Source organism: Falco biarmicus, chromosome 15 (genome assembly GCF_023638135.1).
Source record: "Falco biarmicus isolate bFalBia1 chromosome 15, bFalBia1.pri, whole genome shotgun sequence".
NCBI lineage: Eukaryota > Metazoa > Chordata > Aves > Falconiformes > Falconidae > Falco > Falco biarmicus.
The window spans coordinates 14,967,266-14,991,835 of NC_079302.1; the positions used below are offsets into that span (position 1 = coordinate 14,967,266).

The 24,570-nt window shown below is 39.5% G+C and overlaps 1 long non-coding RNA gene across 1 annotated transcript in view; it reads right to left on the reverse strand.

Moving 5' to 3' along the window:
* The window catches only part of LOC130159411 (uncharacterized), a 316,373-nt gene that overhangs the window by 125,094 nt on the left and 166,709 nt on the right, over positions 1-24,570 (reverse strand). Inside the window, exon 5 of the long non-coding RNA XR_008825731.1 lies at positions 16,727-16,887. This is a non-coding gene — a long non-coding RNA (uncharacterized LOC130159411). The remainder of the gene's footprint in view (positions 1-16,726; positions 16,888-24,570) is intronic.

Below are 24,570 nucleotides of genomic sequence, written 5' to 3' on the forward strand. Positions count from 1 at the left end.
ACACAAGTTGTAAAAACATCTTTTACAACAGAAATATCTCTGTCCATATGAAGTTCACCTTTCAGTTACTTCCTCAAGAGGACACTACAGTTCTAAAAAACCAAAATCATCACTTCCCCATGTGGGTGCGCAGCACTGCACCAACAGCAAGAGCTTCATTCCTCTGACTGTTCACACTAGTTTGGGAGATTAAGCACACATTGTAAAATAACAACAGAAGGGACCCAGTGAGTCTCCTGCCAGGAGCAGGCAAATCAATAGTCCCTAGCAGGTTCAGATTGAACTCCTCTTTAAGAAAGAGGACTATCCCACACCCCTCAGACTTCACCCTTCCAAGTGTAGAGCTTTAGCACGTGCTCCACTAACAACTCTTAAAAATACTTACAGCTTCTCCTGAACACTTCCCAGCACAGCCTGCTCACCCAACACATGCTCCCAATCCTGCTGACTTGTTTACCCCCTTCTCTATAACCCTCCAGTCCCACAGGTGCTGCCAGTCTCTGGTGATTGGCGAATTGGGTCCAGCTGCTCCTCCAGACAGGCCAAGCTGCTGCTTCCAGCCCCCTGTGACAGGGACCTGCTTGATCCCCACCTTAGGGGGTGCACAGTAGGGTATGGCAGCAGTCACTCACAACTTTACCAGAACTTTCAAAAGTTGTGGCCAGAGCCTACAGCAGCTCTCACAGGAGCACAATGTATTTAGGCACAGACAGAGCACAAATTTGACTTCAACGTTTCTCACTCCCAAATTCCCACTGATGGTATGGGTGCTTCCTCCTGTGGGGACTGGCAGGCCCCATGAGCCTGCTGCATGTCCTGGTCACTTGGTACTGCTGTGCCGACTTCAGATCAAGCACACGTCACTCTGATCTGGTCTCAGCCACTCTGAAAAGTCTATTAGCTTCTTTCAACCTTCCAAATCACTGCCTTGGCCGCAGTTCTCATAACTGATATAGTGACTCTAAAAGAGTTCTGAGAGGTAACCCCTACCTTTTTCCCATTTCTATTGTGACATGACTGGAGAGTTACCCCTCCTCTTTAAACTTTTTCTGTATTTCTTGAGCAGAAATGTAGAAACAGAAATACCGAGCTTCACCACTGACGGAGATCACCAGAGTTACAAGGAAACTGGAGGGGAAAAAAATGTTAATTGTATTTTTACAGATTTCTTCACTATAATTTCTGTGTTGAAATACTGCATTTAATATATATGTATAAGATGTTTTTAGTCAAAAAGATCAAATAACTAGCTGCATTTAATAAGGAAACATACCCTTCAGTGCCTCATATATTTTTTGTCCTATTGCTTTCATTCCCAAGTCTCACTCTCAGATTCGGATCTGCAAAGACTCAAATACAGAAAATTAACCATACTCAGGCCTGATCAGGACTGAAGTCCAAAAGTACATCACCTTCATTCACTGCTTCATGAATCCTCAAGTGGAATTTCTCAGGGATTGGGGGACAAACTTTGCCCAGTTTCTTTTGAGAAGACCTGTTTAGAGCATTCTAGTTCCCACAGTTCACTAGAAACATTTTTTAATTTTTTTGTATTGGGAAACAGATATTTTTTTTACATTTCAGGGGGAAGCTTGTGGAGGACTGTCATAGTTTTTTAAACTCTGGATAAATATTAACAATAATTCCATGTCTGTATTGAGGTCAATGTTAATTATTACTTTATTAACAATATGGCCTTGATGTAATGCTGCTGAAATCTTTAATTTAAACCTGAAAATAATATGTAGTAGGTAGAAAAAAGATCTAAAAACATATTATGTATCAAATGGTAAATACTACAGAAAAACAAGAATGGAGACCATGGAACTACACCTCATAAAACCAAGCTCATAATTCTTTTAGAACTACACTGACACAATCTCTCTAGCTATCACAGAATTACTCACAGAGACGCCCTGATTCATGGTGGGGGTTTTATGTTTGAATTTCTTTTCAAGAGTCACTCAGCTGTGCTGTATTGGATATCAGAAAGAAAGTATTTTTCAGAAGTAAAGAAAAATCTTTGTCTGCTGGAAAGCTGATGATCTTGATTGTAAAAATCCCAACAAAACATTCAGGCATAAAAATTAATACAAGAGTTTACCAGCTTCAGGAGTCCAAGCTTTGAAGAATCAATTATTCTTCCTCTGGAATACAAGGGAACTTTCTTATATTGACAAATCTGCAAAATTGATCTTTTTCATTCCTAGCCATAATTCATCATCTTCAAAAACGTGAAGCTACAGCACAATAGAAACAAGTCCTTTTTAAAAATGGTAATACATTTCAAAAAAGTATTTTAAAATATGTGTTCTTCCTATTGTAGCAAAGCACAAGATGGCAGGAGAACCATCCTGAAAAATCAGTTGTAAAAGCAATTAAATCATTATGCGGATGTAGGGCCAAAGTTGCCACACAAAGCCCAGAATATGGTCTGAGGCTTATACACATGCAAAGGCCAGGAGAGAAAAATCACTGTCCTGCTTTTCTGTGATGCAAGAACACTGCTGTTCCTGGACCCAAAGGGCATACGCTGCTACTCCCAACCCCACTTGTAAGCCCAAAGGTGACCTGGATTTTGGCATTCTGCAGCACTGTGCTTGTTTTGGCACCTCCAAAATGGGAGGTACACAGGCCAGGGCTTTGACTGCAAGGACTAGGCTGTCCCCAAGGTATTCCTGAACTTAAGTAGATTTGTCCAACACCTACAGCCATCAAAAGCCTGAAGTTTTCAGTTAACCTTCTCAGGCACGTGTGGTAACAAAAATTCACAATACACCCTCAGAGTTTCCAAATACTAGCTTTCTTTACCTAAAAGAAGTGACAGCACATAAGCAGTAAATGCACCTGAACCACGCACTTCCCATTGGAGGGTATCAGATGATCTTTCCTCAACAAGTTGGTTCACCTAGGCAGCAGCCAGTTCTGTAAGTGCTTTTCTTTGATTAGAAAATCACTCGGCTTTAATGACCTCCCTGTTCTTAGCCCTGTATCATACCTTGCATGAATTTCTAGCTTTTTTTGTATGACAGAAAGAGATGAAAGACGGCTAAAAAGTTACAAGTGCAGCAAAAGTACATTGGGTTCATAATCTTAGAACTAACAGGTTACCTAAAGCCACATTACCCTGAATACCACTCCTCCATAATAGACAGGTATTGCTTCTAACCCTATAGACAAATCATCGAGAAAAAGGGAATAACGCTACCAGCCAAAATACTGACATGTAATTACACTCCCTTGAAGTATTTCCAGCATGTTTCCGCTTAAGTCACCTCAAATCCTTAGGCATCAGAATGTAAATACCTAAAACTAAGCTTTACATATTTCAATTGAATGAAAACCTTATCTTTATCTGTTGACATCTAATTATAGCTTTCAAACTGTGTCAATTAAACTGGAAATGGATAACATTTCTTCTCTCTTCAGAAATACTGTTAAATAATTGTAAACTTTTTTCTTGTTTCAATAATTGATCTAAGAAAAATCTAAGACAACCTATCATACAGTTTTGAAATTGAAATCTGGTGAGTTATAGACAGCTTTCTGTTATGCAGTGAACTGTCATTGGCAGAAAAACTATACAAAAATACAACTGAGGCATTGGTATGTACAGCATTCACTCAACACAGCTTTCAGAATAAATAATCCTTTTTGTCCCCCGTGTATTTTGTTATTATACAGTATGATGCAGTACTAGTTAGGACAGTGTACAATGACATTAGTGGTCCACTAATCATTTGTAGTATTTAGGTTGAACATAATTATTATCTTTACTTTTGAACAGAAATGAGATTTCCAATTCAATGTATGTTTGGCCACTAGGAAAAGGAAAGCCAAAAAACCCCTGAGTTTTTGTGAGTATTCTGATGAGTAGTAATAAGCACATTGCATGCAGCTCAAACAATTCCTAATGTTCCTAATGAGGTTCATACATACCTTATACATATAATGAAGAAATGCAGAACATTTTAAAGAAAGTGTATATATTTTGATACTCCCAGCTTTGAAAAAAAAATTAAATCAGTGCAGTTGATGGGTTAAGAATCACAGCAGCTAAAAATATCTTTCTGTCATGATGTGTTGGTTCTGACATTAGGAAACCATAACTATAAAATTTGTATTTATATGCAGCCAGAACGAACTGATTTAGAGCTTCCTTTTCTCCAAGACAACCTAATTTATATTTTAATTTGCTGGAGGTAATTGATTATCATGGAGTAAATGCATTGTACTGAAAACTCTATTAAATCACTGACTTAATGGGAGCAGAATGATTTTTTTCTCTTATTGGATAAAGTTTAACCTTTGTAAGCATTTTAAAACTAATGTATCAGGCTTTAAATATTTTATGGTCTGTATTAAGCACTGTTTGGGGTTCGTGTCCCTTTAGACTCCAACACAGTACATTATACTATACAAAGCAATTTGCCCAGAGTAATGAGTTCTGTAGTAGCTTCATGAAGACCAATATCGAATTGCTGCTGCTGCAGGCAAACATTTGGTCTGATATAAAGTACAGTGGGGAAGAGGCTGGCAGATTGCTGCTCGTCCTATTTGTATTGTAACTAGCAAAAACATGAATATTCTTTAACTAATGGGTGGTGGTTGGTACAGGGCTCATAGAAACCAATCCAAATTTACAGACCAGAGTAGATAAACTCATCTTTTTAAATACTCAATATCAATAAGGCTATAAAGTGTAATCTAGTAGATAATTAGACCAAAAAATCAAGGCAAATTGATGAAGTATAAAGGAAATAGAAAAATCTATGCATTTCCAGCAACCAATACCCTCAAACTGAAGACCAGAACTAAATTAATAAAACCTGGAAAATTAATTCAGATAATATCTATGTTTTATTAACCTCATGTCTCTATGTTTCTGAAGTGTTTGCTTATACTGATCACATTTACCAAAGTAGGTTTTATTTTATGAGTTTATTTTTTTCCTTGGGAGTAGTTGTCTAGCCTTTTTAGCTGATTTGGTTTAGATAATACATAAGATACACTCAAATTGAAAAGGTTCAGATTTTACCGAGCATTGAGATTCTTTTAGAATCCAGGATTATTATTTTTCTAGCAGATAGCTTATTCTCTTGTGAAAAAATAGCTGCTCAGGAAACGGAAGATTAAAAAAAAATGGGGTTCTTCTCCATTTTTTTTTATTTACAACTGTAGTATATTCATACAAACATTTTGAGGGTTCTTCCATTTACAGAAGAAATTAAAATCAGCTCTGAGTATAATATTACTGAGAGTGGGGTTACCCAATAATTCATGCTGCTTAGGAGGAAGTGCATAAACTCACTTATGAAACTCCATGCAGATGAGACTGGAACTAAAAACCTCAACCTTCATCTCTGCTGGCCATGACAAATGGCTCATTGACTGTTTTTGTGGCTCTGTTCTAACGGAATGGGCAGGAACCCTTCATAGGAGGAGAAGCGCAACTCTTAAGACAGTCATATAAAGGTTTCTAGTTAATATTAGTGGAGATAATGCTATCATTTTACAGCCCTGGTGTAGTGCCAGCTATAGCATGAACTAGATGGATAAAAGCTGTATCTTGCCTTTGGTCTAACTGTGCAGCTACATGGGCCGCTTTCTTTCTCATCCTGCCTGTGATCAAAAATGCTTCAAAGCACACTCCTCGGACACATGCCTTACCACGTCTTCTGCTGTGTCCTTTTCTCTAATCTGAAATATGGTAGTCCTGGGTTTCCTGACCAGCTGTAGTCTAACATACATCTGGATCAATTTGTTATTGTTTAAAGCAAGTGACTATAATGCAAAAAATGCTAACACCAGCTAACACCAAATTTATGGGTAGGTTTTAAGATACAAGCTTCTCTGATTCTCACTTCCCCACACCTGCTAAAGAGCTTGGCTTTAAATTACTTTCAGTTTCAAAAACTGAACTCTTTTAAAGCAGATGGTAAACTTCCACTGCAAATTAATCATGCTGCTCCTATAATTTTTTAATAGAAGTCAGATGCCTAATTTCCTGCACAGCATCTTGACAATTTAACCCATCTAGTACAAGCAGAGGATTGTTTAGAAAAGGAACCTTCTTTAAAAACGAACAGATATCTGCAGGCCTAATGCAAACTGTAAAGCAGAAAGACCATGAAACACAATACAGAAAGAGCAATACATAAACCCATGATTTGGGTTCTTACATCAAACATTTGCATTTCAAATCCTGGAAAGTGCTGTGCGTGTTGATAGCAAAACATTAAGTTTCCTATTCCTTACAGGTTTTTTTCAATTAATCTCCATCATCTCAGGCCTAAAGTCTCATACACAACATTATGTGCTATCAGACCACAGACCTGATTTTCACTTTGTGAAATCTGGGGTCAAAATGTTGCTTAATTCTCTCATTCTGCCTTATAGAAGTGAATTCAGTTCCTGCAGCTGAGCTCAGAGCAACATGAAGGACCAACCCTGAACACTTTCACCTACGCTTAGATCAGCAACAAAGGGATGATGGGATAGAAGAAGCTATAAAATAAAGGCAAATTCTGCTCCTCCTCATCCCTATCTTCCAGCTCAGGAGGCTGAGTACCCAGAGGATAACTGGTCTTACTATAAAAGACTGAGGCAAAGAAAGCATCTCATGCTTTTCCTTATCCTTTGTGGCAATGTTCCTCACCACTTCCAATAAAGGATGCAGATTATCCTTGGCTTTCCTTTTGTTTCTAACATTATTTGTAAAAACATTTTTTGTTATCTTTTACAGAAGTGGCCAGGTTGAGCTCCAGCTGGGCTTTTGCCTTTCTAATGTTCTCCCTGCACAACCTCACAAAATTCTTATAGTCCTCCAGAGCTGCCTGCCCCTTCTTCCAAAGGTGATAAACCCTCATTTTTCCCTGTGTTCAGCCACATTTCTCTGTTCAGCGAGGCCAGGCTTCTCCCCTGCCAGTTCATCTTTTGGCACATGGGGACAGCCTGCTCCTGCACCTTTAAGGTTTCATTTTTGAAGGATGCCCAGCCTGCCTGGAGCCCTTGGCCCTTCAGGGCTGCCTCCCGAGGGACTCTGTCAGCCGGGCTCCTAAACAGGCCAAAGTCAGCCCTTCAGAAGTCAAGTCCTTTCTCTGACTAGAGACATTAAAGTCCAGGTATCATATCTGGAGAGACAGGCACAGTGCATTTTCCTTTCCATGTGAGCAGAACCATAGACTCTTTGAGGATATCTGGAAATATTTTCACCGAAGTATGAAAAATGAGTACCTTATACATTGATATTTTTTTAAGAATCAAATAGATCCAAATGTATCAGACTGTCTGAAATAAAACAAGAATGGATTTAAGAGAAAACAAAACCACAGCAAAGATAAGGCTCCTTCATATGCAATATAAACGTTTCTGAGAAAAACAATGGGGAATTTACTAAGTGGAAGATGCTTCCCCATGCCCGTTCAGGCAAATTTTTAGGACAGTCTGAAATTTTATTTTTTATTTTATCATCCTGCAAAAATACGTTGTCTATCCTACCAAAGACGGAGTTCATTGGATTAAACAGAATTCAAAAACTGGTCTGTGAAAGACGAAACTTGGGTAAGAATATGGACCCTTTGGGCTTCAAGCTTCTCTCTGTATGCTCATTGTGCTGAGTAAAAGAGTAAAAGATACCTGTTTGTGAAGGAGCTATTACTGTATCACTTTAATAAGTTTATAAGTCACATCTTAGGGGCAAAACGACTTGCTTGAACAAACATTAGTTGAGCTAAGAGGCTGAGGGCTACAGCAAAAAATCCTACAACTTAGAAATCCAGAGTTTCTCACTGTACAAGCATGTAAACCTGCTTTTGCAAAACCAAGTCAGTTGTCATAAGGATGCATTAAGGAAAGACTGACAGAGACCTAAATTATGGTTTACCCTGAAACTGAGAAGACAGATACTTTGTAACACACTATTAGGCAGGAGCATCTTGGCTAACTATAAGTGCCATAAGCAACCTCACCATGGCAGTAGAGTTCTGCACAGGCTGATTCATAGTTCTACAGTTCATGGACTTCTTCACTCCATGCTGTCTTAAGTATCTCTGCAGGGCAGGTGTGATCTAACCTGTTATATCAGGCATCTGCAAAATGCTGCAGCGTGATATCAGTGCTCTGGATGTCAGCAGTGACATATGAAGGTTGTAATAAATATTTTTTTCTGATTCACCTTAACCTGGGTTATAGACAATTTTACACAGATGACTGCAGCCTCCACACTCTGCAGGCGGTTATGAAAGACGCTTCTCCAAGTTCACCCTGACTCATTTCAGAGAGAGAGTTGTTTAGGTGAGTGAAGGTATGGTTCAAACCAACCTGTCCTAAAAAAGCACCTCTGACAGAGAAAGCACTGGACTGACTGAATCCAGAAGACTACAAAAACTGTAAACTGTTATTATTTTAAACATCCTGTGATTATTTTAAGTCAACTTTATTTTAAGGCCCAATTCTGTCAGGTGTAGCTGATAATGGCAATTAAATGTGAATACAAACCGGGCAGAATTTAGTTTACCCTGATAAATGCAGAACATTAGAGCTTTCTGGAGCTCAGAAGTCATTAAGCCTGGAAATTAATCATGTTCGCATGCACAGAAAAATCTAGTCCCCAGAGAGTTTTGCTAAAATTCAGAAACAGATTCTTTCTGGGTTGAAAGCTATTTGTTCACTAACATTAAAAAACAAACACAGTAAATCTCAGTGCCAATGCCAGATTTCAAGTCTGCAGTTACCAGCATTTGTCCTGCATTAACATCTGTCTTGATGGTTGTGTTCCTAGATCCATCTAGATCCCAGACAGCATTTCATACATTGAAACAATGAGTGGCCTATTGTTGCTAAATTTATGTAGTGTAATTAAATGTTATCCCATCCACAAATCTTGCTTTGCTGTCATATATTTCAGGCCTATCCAAGTGCTGGAACACCAAGCACTACAAGAAAAAATGTCCAAGATGTGCTAGACCAAAAGTACTGCTTGCTAAGTCTGAAGACATACTGCTACTTGTTTATCTGTTTTATGTAATAACTCTCTTCTATCTTGACTGGCTATTTATTTGCATAGTCTCCCCCAGTGATCCAGTTATCAGGTGGACCAAAATAATTAATACAATAAGAATATATGGCCATGATGCCTCCCTGAAAGGGAAGAGGGAGAAATTCATTGTGGATATTAATTGTCTGAAAGGGGGAAAAAAGACAGATGCATTAATTTTTATGCACATTTGCCATATATTGCTGCTGGTCACATCAGATATATAAGTGTTCTTTGATACAAGTATGCCTCTAAAGAGAGTGCTGGGAATCTTGTGCTGGCAGTTGTGTTATGTAAGTGTACTGTCAGACAGAGTGACTCGGGAAGTAGCTCTTATTTTGAAAAATTAAAAACCCACCAGAAAACAAAAAGAAAGGAATAAATTTATGGTTTTGGTTCAGGAAATCTCCTCTGGAGGCATAACATAGTGCTTAAAATAATGAGAAACCCTCTTTGGAGGTATCTCTTACCAAGAAAAAGCTATAGTCTAAAATTGCAATGCTAGAAATGCTGCCCTAGAGAAAGTTATAATACAATGATGAAAGACTTGAGATTCATTTCTGCAACATAAGAAAAATTCTGCCATGGCTCTAAACCAATGCCATTATAAATCTAGGAACATTGGTGCCCTAAAGACAGATCTTACTACAGCACCACATATGAACACTACGACTATGGAAATCTGGATGTGACAGTAGAAATATAATACCCTGAAAAGGAAGATTTCCTCCACTGAAAGCTAATGAAGATCTGTGCTATCTAACAACAACTGTAACAACCCTCATCATCAATGTTTTGAAGGTTTCTCTGTTTCACAGTTTGCTTAGCAACTGAGGCCTTTCAACACCTACCACTTCATTCTGAAGTGAAGGGTGGACTTTGAGACAGTTTAATAAGACATGTTATCCCTTTATGGCAACTTCAGAAAACCATTCATCCTGAAGGACAGTATGAAAGGCTGACTTGCTATTAGTTGCATTTGAGACTCTTCTACTAGGAGAAGGCCCTCTAGAAATGATGAATGCACAGGTCATGATGATTTACAGTAGAAGTCAGTCGAGGAAGCTACCTTGACATCAGAAATAATGGCATTATTCCTTCTTTAAATTGAGATAGTATCTGCAGAATGGTTTGACTGTAAGCAAGAACTTCATCATTTTACCACATCACATCAATAAGTCATACTCCTTTATCAACCATCAATGGGTTCACAGAATTGAAAATATTATTGTAGGAAAAAATTTAGCCTTTTAACAGACTCCAGTTAAGTAGCTCTATATTAAAAAAATGTACTGGAAAATTATAGTAGCCAGTAATAGGAAAAAAATTGATAGCATCTTTATGTACCTTGATGGTATGTCTAAAAACTTGTCTGTTCTACCAGTATCAGCTGGTCAAGAAAAAATAAATGTTATCTCTTTTCCCAACCTTATCCTGTCACATAATTTCTATGAATAAATTTGAATTATATTTTAATTTTAAATTAACCCTATGGTCATATACGACCCAAGGTTCACAGACTTGTGAAGTGTAGTTCTCCTGACACTGGAAGATTGCTTGGGGTGACTCTTACATGTTATTATGGATGATTAATGAAAAGATGCAAGAAATTACACTGAAAGAACTACCAGAATAAAGAAGCTGCTAGTGGTATCCCCCAGAGACTGATCATGGGATCTGACACAAGATTAGAAGACACTACCAATATCGAGAATTGTGAGATGAAATTTAACGCCATCTACAGGACAACCAGGGGATCCGGCCCAGTCAGCACGGGGCTATGAAAGGCAGGTCCTGCTTGACAGACCTGGCCTCCCTCTGTGACAAGGTGACCCACCTAGGGGATGAGGGAAAGGCTGTGCATGTTGCCTACCTGGACCTTGGTAAAGCCCTTGACACAGTTCCCCACAGCATCTCCTGGAGAAACCAGCTGCTCATGGCTTGGAGCATGTGTGGGTACAAACTGGCTGGATGGCCGAGCCCAACAAGCGGTGGTTAATGGAGTCACATCCCGCTGGTGACCAGTCACACGTGGTGTTCCCAGGGCTCAGTACTGGGGCCAGTTGTGTTTAATGCCTTTATCAACGATCTGAACAAAGGGATCGAGTGCACCCTCAGTAAGTTTGCCGACAACACCAAGCTGGGCAGGAGTGTTGATCTGCTTGAGGGTTGGCAGGGTCTGCAGAGGGGTCTGGGCAGGCTGGATTGATGGTCTGAGGCCAATTGTATGAAGTTCAAGAAGGAGAAGTGCCAGGTCCTGCACTTGGGTCACAACAACCCGATGCAAAGCTACAGGCTTGGGGAAGAGCGGCTGGAAAGCTGTCTGGCGAAAAAGGACCTGGAGGTCTTGGTCAACAGCCAGGTGAATGTGGGCCAGCAGCATGCCCAGGTGGCCAAGAAGGCCAAGAAAATCCTAGCCCTTATCAGAAATAGCATGGCCAGCAGTACCAGGGCAGTGATTGTCCCCCTGTACTCGGCACTGATGAGGCCACACCTTGAATACTGCATTCCGTTTTGGGTGCCTCATTTCAAGAGGGATGTAGAGGTACTGGAGTGTGTCCCTCTGGACACAATAAAGGCAATAAGGCTGGGGAAGGCTCTGAAGCACAAGTGTTATGAGGAGCAGCTGAAGGAAGTGGATTTGTTTAGTCTGGAGAAGAGGAGACTCAGGGGGGATCCTATTGTTCTTGACAGCTATGTAAAAGGAGGTTGTAAGCAGGCAGGGGTCAGTCTCTTCTCCCAGACAAGCAACAGGAAAAGAGGAAACAGCCTGTGGTTGCACCAGGGGAGGTTTAGGTTGGGTATTAGGAAAAGCGTTTACTGAAAGGGTGGTGAAGCATTGGCACAGGCTGCCCAGGAAAGCGGTGGAGTCACCATCCCTGGAGGTAGTTAAAAGATGTGTAGATGTGTCACTCAGGGATATGGTTTACTGGTGAACTTGCCAGTGCTGGGTTAACGGTTGAACTTGATGATCTTAAAGGTCTTTTTCAACCTAAATGATTCTATGATTCTGTGACTATAAGGTGCAGGTTTTTTAAAAATAGCAAAAAAGCTTCTTTTGCTATTAACGTACATTCATAAATTGGAAATTATGAAGACAGAAAGAAATCTAGATTATTGCTCAAAGGATGTTTATGTATTACCACCTTGATGCAGCTGTGAAGAAGGTGAATGCAATTCTAAATTGGATGAAAAGAAGCATTTTTATTAGGCACAAGGAAATATTCATGTTAGGAAATAAGAACACAGGAAAGACCTAATTTGGCACATTGCTATCTGGTATAGTTCTGATTATTCTTGATCCATATCCATTAACATAAATGGAAAAAAAATATGAAGAGGGGTTACTTTTTAAAGTATGTCTTCTGAAGAGAGTCTGGGAGAACCTGGATTAGTTTAAACTACCTAAAGAGAAACTCAGGGCTGAACGTGAGCACTGTGATGATCTTCTACAGTGAATGCTGAATGACGAATGACAGAAGTACAGTAGAGGGAAAAGATTGGGACATAGGATGGGGGCACTGGTGTTCTTTGGAGTGTTGCAATACAGAGACCTGACTGGTGTGTCCCCTGGAGAGACGCAGGCCACTGACAGTGCTAATGAACTCTCTTGTTTCTCTTTTGGTTCTGTTTTTGTGGAGGTTTTTTACACCACCTTAACATTTATTGATTTAGTGTTTAAGTTAATTATAGAGCATAGAGAAGTACTTTCTGTAGATTCCTGCATGACAGGTAATTATGATGTGGTTGCCACTGATCAATAAGGAAATAACTCAGTGTTCCAGATGTTTTCAGCATTTCCTTCTAGTCTTCTGCTCAAAAGTTTAATAGTAATATATTTTCCATCTTTCTGGTGTGTGTTTTAAACAGCAGACATCCACAGAGTCACAGAATAGTTGAGACTGGAAAGTCAATTCAATCAGTTTTCAATCCATCTGGCTGTCCCAAGTCTCAGTAGATATCCCCATTCTGATATTTTAAGAAATATAGTTACCATTTGATAAGAAAAAAAATACAATTTTATCTTACATGCAATAATAGATCATTCTTGCTCAGATATGTATTTGCAAGTGTGCCTTCAAGGACAATAATTGGACCTCTAGGTGTCCAAATCTTCATCAGTTTGTATGCAGTTACTTGAACTGCATCCACATGATCCCACAAAAATGAGAAAGTCTGTATATACATGAAATGTGGAACTATATTACTAATCACTACTTTGATTCCTCCTCCTCCAGTCCTTTGCTAAATATCCATGGCTAATTTATGCATCACAGACATAGTGCCAATTCATTCACTGTCTGAGACAGCAGAAATATTTCTCAGATATGCCATTACCTTAGCCCATCCTCATGTAGGCAAACCCATCCAGGCCAGTATGGAGCTACACTTCCATTTTGACCTTAGTGAGTATTTGACCCAAATAACTTCCTAGTGTAAATCTTATTTAAATATTTATATTCTTTACTTTTAGTTCATTCAGATAACTTCAAGAAAACAAGAAAATGCATAGGCTACTAAGGATTAGTGGTGGCGTAATTAATGAGAAACTATCAAATAGGTGTGGTAATTACAACATTCTCTGCGACAAGGTGTTCAATGGGAGAATTCAAAGTACATCCAGGGTATTTAATCCCTTGGAACTCATTTTATATCTGCTTTATTAGGAATGAAATGTGAAGACTTAAACATTGGTCTTGCTTTCGTTGGTCAGAAAATAGAGCTTATAATTATCTTCATAGAGCAGGAAAGTATTTAAGTACTTTGCATTGTATGTATAGCAACACGTTATGGTTCACAATGCAAATTCTGCAGGAGCCTAAAATACAGGCAGATCAAAAAGAAAACTGTAAAGTAATACAACAGAGATGTGGTAAAGCATTATATATAGAAAGCTGTGCACTTAAAAATAAACATCACTTTCCTGTCTAGGGAAAAAAAATAAATGAAGAACTAACTGCCTCTTCAGTTTCAGGGAAACCAGCAGTCCTTGCCAGAAGAATAAATCAGACAGTAGGAGACAAAAACTATTACAGAGTCGCTGTGTGAAAAAGTGGCCTCATTGAAATTGGCTTTAGCATTGTGGATGAATGCCCGATGGCTCGAAACAGATCTAGTTTAGTAAACCTTATCTTCTTCGGTGGTAGATACTATGAAACATACTAGTTACAAGGTCAGCACTGCAAGGTCAAAAGCGTGTGTGGTCATGTCCTACGTACTGCATTTTTAAATGTAAACTAAATAAGGGAAAAATAAGGTAACGTGTCATCTACTGAGCAGCTGGAATCGGTTATATAAGAGAATGTAGAGAAAAAAGCAAGGGAAAGTAAAATGATTGATTCAGCTAATAACTGAAATCAAGAGAGCATAGATTCGTGCCACAAATGCTTCACATAGGTTTTTTTAACTCCTGAAGCTGTGTTTTAGCCTGGTCTGCCTCTTAGAGCCTTTTCAAACAGCAGGTCATCACAAATGATTGTGTTCAGTACAGTAAAATCACCCATATTGCTTCAGTTCCTTTCCACTGTTATTTGCTGGACTGGCACTGTAAATCAGGCATGACCAAATCAGCTAAAGACTAATGGACCAGTTGCCAAGATACAGCTGTGTGCCTTTAGATGCTGAAGTCTGCAGAGGAAATTCTCGTTCTGTTTGCTGGTAACATCAGCGTCCTTATGCTAAAAGCAGTACAATCACCCATGTAAATGAATGTCTTTCTCAGTTTCTAGCGCTCTCCCTTACCAGTACACCATTTGGAGTATAACCAATTGTATTAAGAGGAAAGGAAAAAAGAAAAGGTAAAGTGAAAGGAAAGTCATGAATGGTATATATATATGCTCTAATAAAGAGCTGGAAAACAAAAAATCCAACATGCTGAGGAAAGGAGGGGAAAGAAAGCAAGTTACTTCAATCACGTAATGCAAAGCTTAATGAAGATGGCAAAACATGGTATAACAGAAAGCTCTGTCCTTTTTGACAGAAATCTGCACCCACTTTGGCATCACAGAATTGTCTTTGATAGCTACAGTGTCCTCACACTAAAACCTCCCACCATTTGGAGAAGCTTGGTGCATCTAACAGATGCATATCTGTTAAAAGTATTCATTAGAGGAGTTTCATCTGGCAGAATAAGGCTTTGACAATGCCATAGGAAGCATGGTTGGAACAATAATTTCCTTTTCCCAGCTTTCCTCTAACTTGTTAGGTGTGTGCTGAAGACTACAAAGAAGTGCCAATTGAAGTTTCTGGGCCTGGCGGCTGGACAATAAATACAATTTGTGAAGGAGGCTGAGTATCATTGCCCAGTGCTGGTCTTCAGAGACATACTGCATAAAGAAGAAGTTCTTGTATAAAAACACAATTCCATACCTTAAACAACATGCATACAGACATGGCTTTTCCCAAGTTCTTGCTTCTTTTCCAGGCACTGAGCAGCCCATGCTACCTTACATCTGGTAAAAGAACTGCTGCACAACTGCAGTTAAAGTGTGCACCTTCTTGTTCTGCAATGCCCAGTTCTGTACTGCTTGTGCTATGAGTCTACTCAGATCCATACAGTGCGCCAGAATCACTTGGACAACATATTTACCTGCATAGAGGCACAAGGGCCCCTTTTTTCAGAATCTTCAAAATCCTAAAGCATTCTCTGCTGCAAATAATGTACATGATCTCAGACTTCCCAGGTATGAAGCTTGTGCACTGAATTTGCTCAGAGCAGGTTACTCGGCTTTCCCTTGTCTTCTTGAAGGTTTACAAGGAGAAAGGCATATTTGAAATTTAAGAACAGCATATGTGGGCGCATGAACAGTAGAAAAAAGCTGAACATGCTTCAGTGAATTTTTATGCACCGTGTTACCTACATGACTTTCCTGGAATTCTAAGCTAAGGCCACCCCAAGGACTTGTCACTGCCTGTTATGAAGGAAAAGACAAACTGAGTAACAACACAGGAGAACAGAAAAAAATCTAAAAAGAAACCAGTCTAGCAGGAATTCAGTCAGCCATCCCCCTCTAAAAATTACCATGGTTGAATTCAGTGAGGCCAGACATGTGCGCTAGCCTCAGGCTTGACAATCTGTCAGAAAACAATGCTAGCCTCCCATGCCATTTTGCATTTGGATATGAAATAAACCATGAAATGTTTTTTCAGGCCTGAAAAAGCTATCTGTGTTCTAAAGCTTCTAAAAGGACAGGCAGAGTCCATTAATGGTAACATCTGACTGGGGAAAAAGCAAATGGATAGGTACTGGGCTTCAGGAAAGAATTGCATTCAGAAACACTCAAGCACATTGGAAACTCTTCTGCACTAAGCTCTTGGTGTAGAGTCCTCAGCTTTTGTGGTACTTTCCATCTGCGGAATAGCTAACAAGAACTACCTAACCCTTACAGCACCACAGTGAAGTACTGTTATCTCCATGTCCCAATGAAATTGAGTTGCCTCCCTCAGAGGTCTGACTCAGATTCAATCATGAAACTGTAATCCCTGGCTCTCAGTGCCTCCTTCCCGCTGGCAAGAACATACTTCTCTCCTGGTTGAACTTGGCTGTTTAAGAAGTCTTAGATCTTTGGAAAATACTGCTTGGTGATGACATGAACAGGTTACTTTAAAGAGTAAGTAAGAAGAATAAAAGGAGAAAGACATTTTTTATGCAGCAGAATCATAAAAAAATTATTTAGTAAGTAATCCTACCTCCTTTTTGATAGAGTGGCTGAAAGATTCCTCAAAATAAAACATCCTGATGCTAAAACCTTGCTTTCTTGTTTGAAGGCTTTGTTTCCCTGGGCTCTTTCCAGAAGACCAAGCCAGCAGGCAGAATTCCAGTACTGCACAGGAACAACAGTGAACACAGCCTGGAAAGCAAATTGCAAAGTGAAATGTGACTTCATATTTAATACTGGGTCATTTTCTCAAACACCACTGACAACATATATGCATACTGTCTACCATCGCCCTCAGACCTGAAGAAAATAAATTCATTAATGTAAACAGAGTTTTGAGTATGGCAAGAGCAGAGCTGTGAAAATGTTTTGCATTCATTCTGAATGACCAAAAAAGTTCTGGAAACACTACACCTATAGACCAGCACCAAAGACAGCAGCTGCTTCTAAGCAGAATGCAGAAAGCTCTGCACAAACTGTGAAATGAAATGTTTGGAGGTAAGTGCAATGCTATTTCCCCAGAATTTCTATAAATTTCTGTATAGACAAGACAGAAATTCTTCATCTGAAATGCATACGCAATCCCTTTAAATGGACACTATTTACCTACAAGAGGTCAAAACACTTACTTAAACCAAAATCTACTTTTTTATGTTCCTTCTGTTGTTACAAAGCAACTACCTCTTTTAGAAATATCTATAAATGAACAGAAAATAATCTACCAAAATTATCTTAATAATTATTTGGTTTCTAGGCAGTATTGCTGTAACTTCTCTCAAGGTGTTAACAAAGATGTTCAAAAAACTCATGTTGTCAATCATAAATGACGGTTTCTTGATTGCTTGGTTCAAATTAACAAGTATTTTTAAAAACTTATAAATATAATTAAATTAAATTTTTGATACTTTATGAATTTACTAGATGCCTTTTTCAGTCTGTATTTTTTGCACTAACTTTTCTGAAGTTGTTTCTTAGTTCCTTAGTTACTAAAAAGTTAAATATTGAAAGGGAAGCCAGAAGAGATTTGGACATCAAATTCAAAAGGACCCATGCTGTATCAGAAGAATATTGTAATTTAAAATCCCATAGCTGCAACTAAGGAAATGCTAGGAATGGCATAACCTACTACTTAGTGTCCTGTTCTTCTCTTTCCTATGGCCTGGCTCCTCTCTGTACCCTCCAATGCTTCTGTAATCCCTGAAGTTCAGTCCAATGCCCTCTCTTTTTTCACCACTATTTCTGTTCTTGCTTTCTTCATGTCCTGCTAATAATTCCTTCCACAAGATACTTGGGTTTCTCATTCAGTGCTGTTATGTCTTTGGTTGTTCATCAAATACTTCAGTTTTCTGTTCTTACTGTCCTCTCCTTCACCAGCAGGTTACTGTCTGTCCCTCTTGTCTTGCCAGTCCTTCACATTCAGCTCAGGCAGTTCTCTCCTGTCTCCTCCAGACCGTCAGCACAGGAGAGACTCTTTCAGGTGCTGCGCCAGGCAATAAATTTGGGTACAGCAACAGAGCTGCTTTTCTACTAACTTCCTCCTGCATGCTGGAGAATGTTTAGATGCTGTTGTAAACCCCCCAGCAGGACTGGTGCTAATCATGTTCAGCTCAGACAAAACTTTGAGAGAATCTAAGTAACAGTTGTTAACACGTTTGTCTGGAATAAGTCATAGAATCATTTAGGTTGGAAAAGACCTTTGAGATCATCAAATCCAACCGTTAACCCAGGACAGTCAGAAGCTTACAACTTGTTTAAATTCTTCAGAGACACCTCAAAGGACATATCCCTCCTTGAAGACTTCACTTTCCTCAGACCCAAAATTGCTTTTCAGGAAAAATGGTTTGCTGCCTTTGGGAGTTCTTTTTTGGTTTTGGTTTGTTTGTTGGGGTTTTTTTGAATATATGGATAAAAGTCAGTTCTCTTTCAGACCAATACTTAAATTTTTGGTAAACTGTATACAAACATTTCTATGTATCATGGAGAATGCCGGGTTAGCTTCACTCTGTCCATTCCTGTTGCTTTCAACGGGATGTATCTTTGCCCGTCCACCACATGCTTCGTTTCCCATGACTTGACAGTTTTGTGGTTTTTCAAAAGGGATCAGGTCAGACAGGCTCTTATAAATGTTGCAATACATTATTAGCCCTGGGAATATGAATATCTTATTCACCCAGAGTTAAACCTCAACAGAAGAGTCTGAAAGCACCAAAATCTCACTTAGAGAAAGACAAAAACTAGAAAAAGGAGTAAGTGTGATCTCCTGCATCCACCAATTCCAGCACATCATTTCTAATCGTTCAAATGCAAGCCATAAAATACCACATTAGAAGTCAGAAGAGTATCAGCAAGCCCCCCTGTATGCCTGACACCATGCAAATACATAGGCAATGCAGACATGCCTATCATTTGTATACAGTCTCTAGAGGCTCCAGGAGTCTGGATCTGCACATCAGAAGCAGATTTATTGGACCGTGACTGTGTGCTCTGCGCAGTAAGAACCAATGAATCTTGTGTTGGATTGATTAAAATTGTAATTGTACAATCTCTGTGATCCAAAGAACGAGGAGTCATTTTTCACAGTGAAACACTTAGCAATTGGATAGACTCAAACTGTCTGCCTCATGGCATTTGTAGCTGTTCTTTACATTGCCACATAAATCAAAGGCATGTATTTTGACCCTCCTACACAAAATGCAGCCAAATAAGAAGTGATACCACAAAAAGAACATTGCTGGTTGAATTTAGAACAGCTTTTCAGACAGAAAAACAATAGTGAATATAAATCCCTTACCTCTTCACAAAATTTTATATAAACTTCATAATAAAAAACACAAAAAATATAAAATTAACAACTAAGTTGCTTAAACTGTACCAATATTCTATTTTTACCACTACATATAAAGGGGAAGAAAGAGGGGAAATGCCAACATAGAAATAGGTAGCAAAATGATCAGGTTCATTTCAAAATTAGAATGGGTGAGCGGGGGAAGAGTTACCCTCACTTCTTTGTTTATATTTCCATAAAAGCTGTTCATAAGACCAAGAATTGAAAACCCTTGCTCTCCATGCTTAATAAGGTTTTCAGGCAATAAAAATCATAGCAGTTTTAAAAAAAAAGTTTAGATTCTGGTTTGCCATCCATTATGGTTATGGAGAAACGTAAACCACATATACAAATAACCTATGAAATACTAAAACAACTGCCAAACCTCTTCAAGAATTCTGCTATAGCTCATGGGCTAAGAATCAGGTGTCAATTTATATTACTAGTGCTCATAAAACTTCTCCACTATAGTAGAAAAACTGCAGGTATTTCTCTCTGAGTGACACATCCACCCCACCTCCCAAAGTAAAAGGGAAAGAGGTAAAAAACCACAGATGCTCAGAAGAAATAACCATATTTCCAGCAGTCAGAAAGTTTTCTTAGGAGACTGCTCAGACAGCTATTGTGACATCTAGTATGTCTACATTTATATGGAACTGAAGACAGAGTTCAGAGACAGTCTAGGACAGAACAACTCATCAAGGGGACTGCTATTGTCCAAGGGTCTTAAATCTGATTGTTCAGACTCATTGGGTTATGCAGTTAATGAGCTACCTTTGTATCACGTTATTGATTCTGTGCTCTAAACTATCTATTCTGTAATTCAAAGGAGCAAAGAACAGACTAGAGACGCATTAGTGGCACCTGTGGAACACAGTTTAGCTGCCCACCAGCACACCCTTGCAATATATATGACACAGACTCCAAATGTCAGTTTGTGCCATGAACTATGTTAAAATTATGAAATCATCATATAAGCAAACAAAAATAAGAAGCTTAAGATGGAAAGCATCTATGCATTTCAAGTTCATACACATTGTCAGTAATTGTAACTTCCGTTGCAGCCTTCAGCAGCTACATCTGCTGCTCAGGTGACACTGACAAACTCAGCCACTACCCAGTTCATTCACATTCTGAGGAATCACTTGCAGTAGCCATAACAGTTCTTGATTTTGGGTTATTCTTAGCAAAGTCACTCACACAGCTCCCCACAGCTCTTATCTGAAGTGATAAGAGAACAAATAAAAATTGTATCCTGCTTACCACAATTAATATATTTCCAGCAGGTGATGCCACAGTTCTACCCAATCAGTGACAGTACAAACATATTTTCCAATGAAAACCAGAATGACCGTATTGAATCACTTCTTCTACTTCACATTATTTCTTTAGATTTAGAAATTAATGGAAACCAGTCGTATTTTTCACAGCCTGATAAATTAAAAGTGTGTTCACAGAGATCTGACCATTCAGAAGCACAAAACTCAGACCCAACAAAGCAAATTATTTTAGCTAATCTGTAATCTAAGATCACAAAATATACCTTTTATACACCCATAATAATTTCAGGGGCCACATAATCAGTGTAACTACTTGCCTGCAGCTAAGGTAGGGAGTCAGCCAAGATATCCAGTATGTTAGTGAGAAAAACCCATGCACAGCTTCTGCTCAAGAGCCTGTAGGAGTATCTATTACTATGTCAGACCTCAGTCTCTAATACTTCAGCTGTCAAGTTCAACATATTTTAAACTTTGTAGAAATGGTAAAGGAAGAGATCATGGCCCACAGCATCCCAACACATTCTTTTTCCTTTGGAAGGCTGCAGAACCACTGCTTTTACTTAGAAAAGTTGTAGCAGGGTGACAAGTCAGGCCTCAGAGCAAAGCCAAGACTTAAAACTTGACCTTGACACAAACAGATTCTGAAGTATAAAAACTCTGTGTTCAAAAGCTTCTCCTGTGGGGTTTACTGTTTTCTGCATCTGAACCCAAGTGGTTTGAAGATACAGTTCAATTTTTCATTTCTCTTGAGAGCCTTTCCATGTAGTGGAAGAACAAAGCTACCGCATTGCTAAACCACTGAATCAATGTCAAGATGTGTTTATTTGAAAATCTCCGATAGACTGTAAAAAACATTTTCTTCAGATAAATGTATCACCATGATTGTGGTTCTATACCTTTTTATCACAAATGATAGCTACTTCAGAAGAAACAGAAACAAAGGCATACTTAGCTTTTTAAAAATTTGTATTAACTATCTCTTTTCTTCATTTGAAGCCTCCTCCTCTGAAGTTACTATCAGTATCAGAACTGTCCTACCTGGGGGGAGGTTGAACAAAGTTCATTCTGGAACACGTTGGTCCAGCTCCTGGCATTTGCTGGCAACTTTCTTTGCTAAAGTGACAGAAAGAAACCCTTGTTCTAGGAGTACATTCCTAGCACAGTCAGGAGGGATGGACTGAGGTGGGGGCCTGCCAAGGGCTGGCTGTCCTATAGGTTACCATAAAACAAGGACACGCTGTAATTACAACATAAAGCAACTGGCTGTGAAAGATTATAGCCATCCAAACAGGTGTTTGTTTTTTCTTATAAATATGTAGGAGCTGTTCTGCTTCCATTTACTGTTTCAGCTAACGGCCGTAGGAATTTTGCCAATTTGCTGTGTCAGGTATGTCACTGCTCATTTGACTTTTCTAACCAGGCTTTTCCTAGTAATGTTCACCAGAAATTACTAAAAAATAATTAAACAAACCCCAGATCATTTATCATCTCTTGCAATTAGAAGAGTTTTCTGTGATCAGACTATTATGACAAAATGTTTATTTATATATTAACTGTTTTATAGGTGAACGATCAGTAATTCAACATACACAAATGGACCACTAGAAAAAGCTGTGATGAGTTTGCACCAGCCTTCAGCTCTGACATTCACTGCTGCCCTTTCAGGTGCTCGCTACAGGCAACTTCTGGCTATACCTTTACCTTCTCTTTCTGAGAGCAACTTGAGAACAGGAAGGTCATTGCTGACTTTCTTTCACATCAATAAAAAATAAACCTAGTTAAAAGCAGAGGAAAATATGATAATAACAAATGCCATCTAGCACTCCCCTCTTCTATGCAGCACTGAGAGGCTGCAGTAGGAACAAAGTTCCAGGGAACAGATGCCTTCAGTCTTGCAGAACACTGGTTTTGTTAACAAATCACCACCAGTGGCCCCTTCTACTGAAAAGCTTTGGATGCAACAGCAGAAAGTAAAAGTCTCTAGCATTTAGGAGAGTCAATTGCATACAGAGCATTGTGGAGTTCCAGAGGCTTATACCAGAATGACTCTCAAACAGTTATCTGCACGTGGCCAGCCCTCTCGGTCCTATTCTCTGGAACTGCATGGTGCAGATAAGAAGTGTGACTGCAGCTGGTCTTTCCAAGTCTTCTTTTTCTCCTTTTTCTTTTTTTTTTTCTTCCCCTCACTGCAGGGAAAAGTGAGTCCTAAACTACTGGCAAGAATCTGTGAGAGGAAACAAACTGCAAAGCAATTTATAGCGAGTATCGATCATTTGGCTGAATGTCCAGGAAGTCAATCTGCGCTCAATCTTCCCCAATGTACGCTTAAATACTATACACTAACTAAAACGGACAGCAGAGCTCTGATGGCCCATCTATACTGAGTGTCATTTAATTGTGCACATACCTGAGTGATCTTTAAATAAGCTGCAGCCACAGTAGCCAAGCCCTTAGCAGCAACCAGCTGTCTGAACAGTTGTTTCTTTGTTGAATTTTGCAGCCCATCCTGAACTCTGTGTTGTTTTTCCATAGTGAGCTTAAGGTGTACGTATAGCTAGGCAAACTTGCACAGATGTACACAGTGTATGTGGCTGCCTACTCTGAAGCAACTTGTATTGAGTGCATGTGCCCAGGCGCTGGCCACAGCGGGTCTCTGTGAGGAGAGGCCAGGGCTGCCCCGCGCTGACAGGACCGGTTCCAGCCGGTTCCAGCTGGTTCTGTGGCCGCCCCCGAGCAGGGCCCAGCTGAGCCCCTCAGCGACACCTCTGGGGAAACCGGTCTGGGAAAGGGCAAAGCGCTGCCCCACAGCCAGGGGACAGCCTGAGGGACAGGCGTGAGGGACAGCCTGAGGGACAGCCTGAGGGACAGGCCTAAGGAATAGTCTGAGGGACAGGCCTAAGGGACAGCCTGAGGGACAGCCTGAGGGACAGCCCTGCAAGTACCGAGGCCAGAGGAGAAGGGTGTGGAGGAGGTTCTGGGGCTGGAGCAGGGGTTCCCCAGCAGCCTGTGAGGAGACCATGGGGGAGCAGAAACCCACACCGCAGCCCATGGCAGGCCACACGCCAGAGGAGATGAATATTTCCCAAAGAAACTGTGGCCTAAAGAGTGGACCTGCACTGAAGTGGGGAAAAAGTGAGAGGAGGGGGAGCACAGAGAGGAATGGCTGTGGACTGACCACAACCCGCCATTCCCAATCCCCTGCCCTGGCTGGGGCCAGCAGGTAGAGAATCACCCTGGGTATAGTCTGTATGTGCTGTTGTCATTTCCCATACCTGTTGCCTTCAGAGAAAGAAGTGTTGTCTACTACACTCACAATAAAAAACTGATCCTCAAAGTCTAGATAACAGGTAATACAAATCATCAATCCTTGTAAAACAAAATCTTCCTTTACAGGCAAATGCAGTCAATGAAATTATGATAACTATCATCTCCTATCTAACTGACATTTAATTACTTCAAAAAGGCTGAATAAATTTGAAGGAGCATTAGATCTCTAAAATACACTCATTTATGGCAGTTTCTTCACCACTAAAAAAATTTATTAGTTTTCCTGTGCAATATAGGCATGCACATATACTCCAAGCTACAATAAATTGAAACATAAATTATACTCTAAAGTTGTACATAATATGCAAAAGATACATTCTATCTCTAGCTGGTCATTAAATTTTATTGCCAAAATTATTTTTGCAATAGCCTTCAAGTTTTAACACAGGAAACTAATCTTAGATTTTTCCAAATCTTCTGATTCACATACTAGTTAAAGTGATT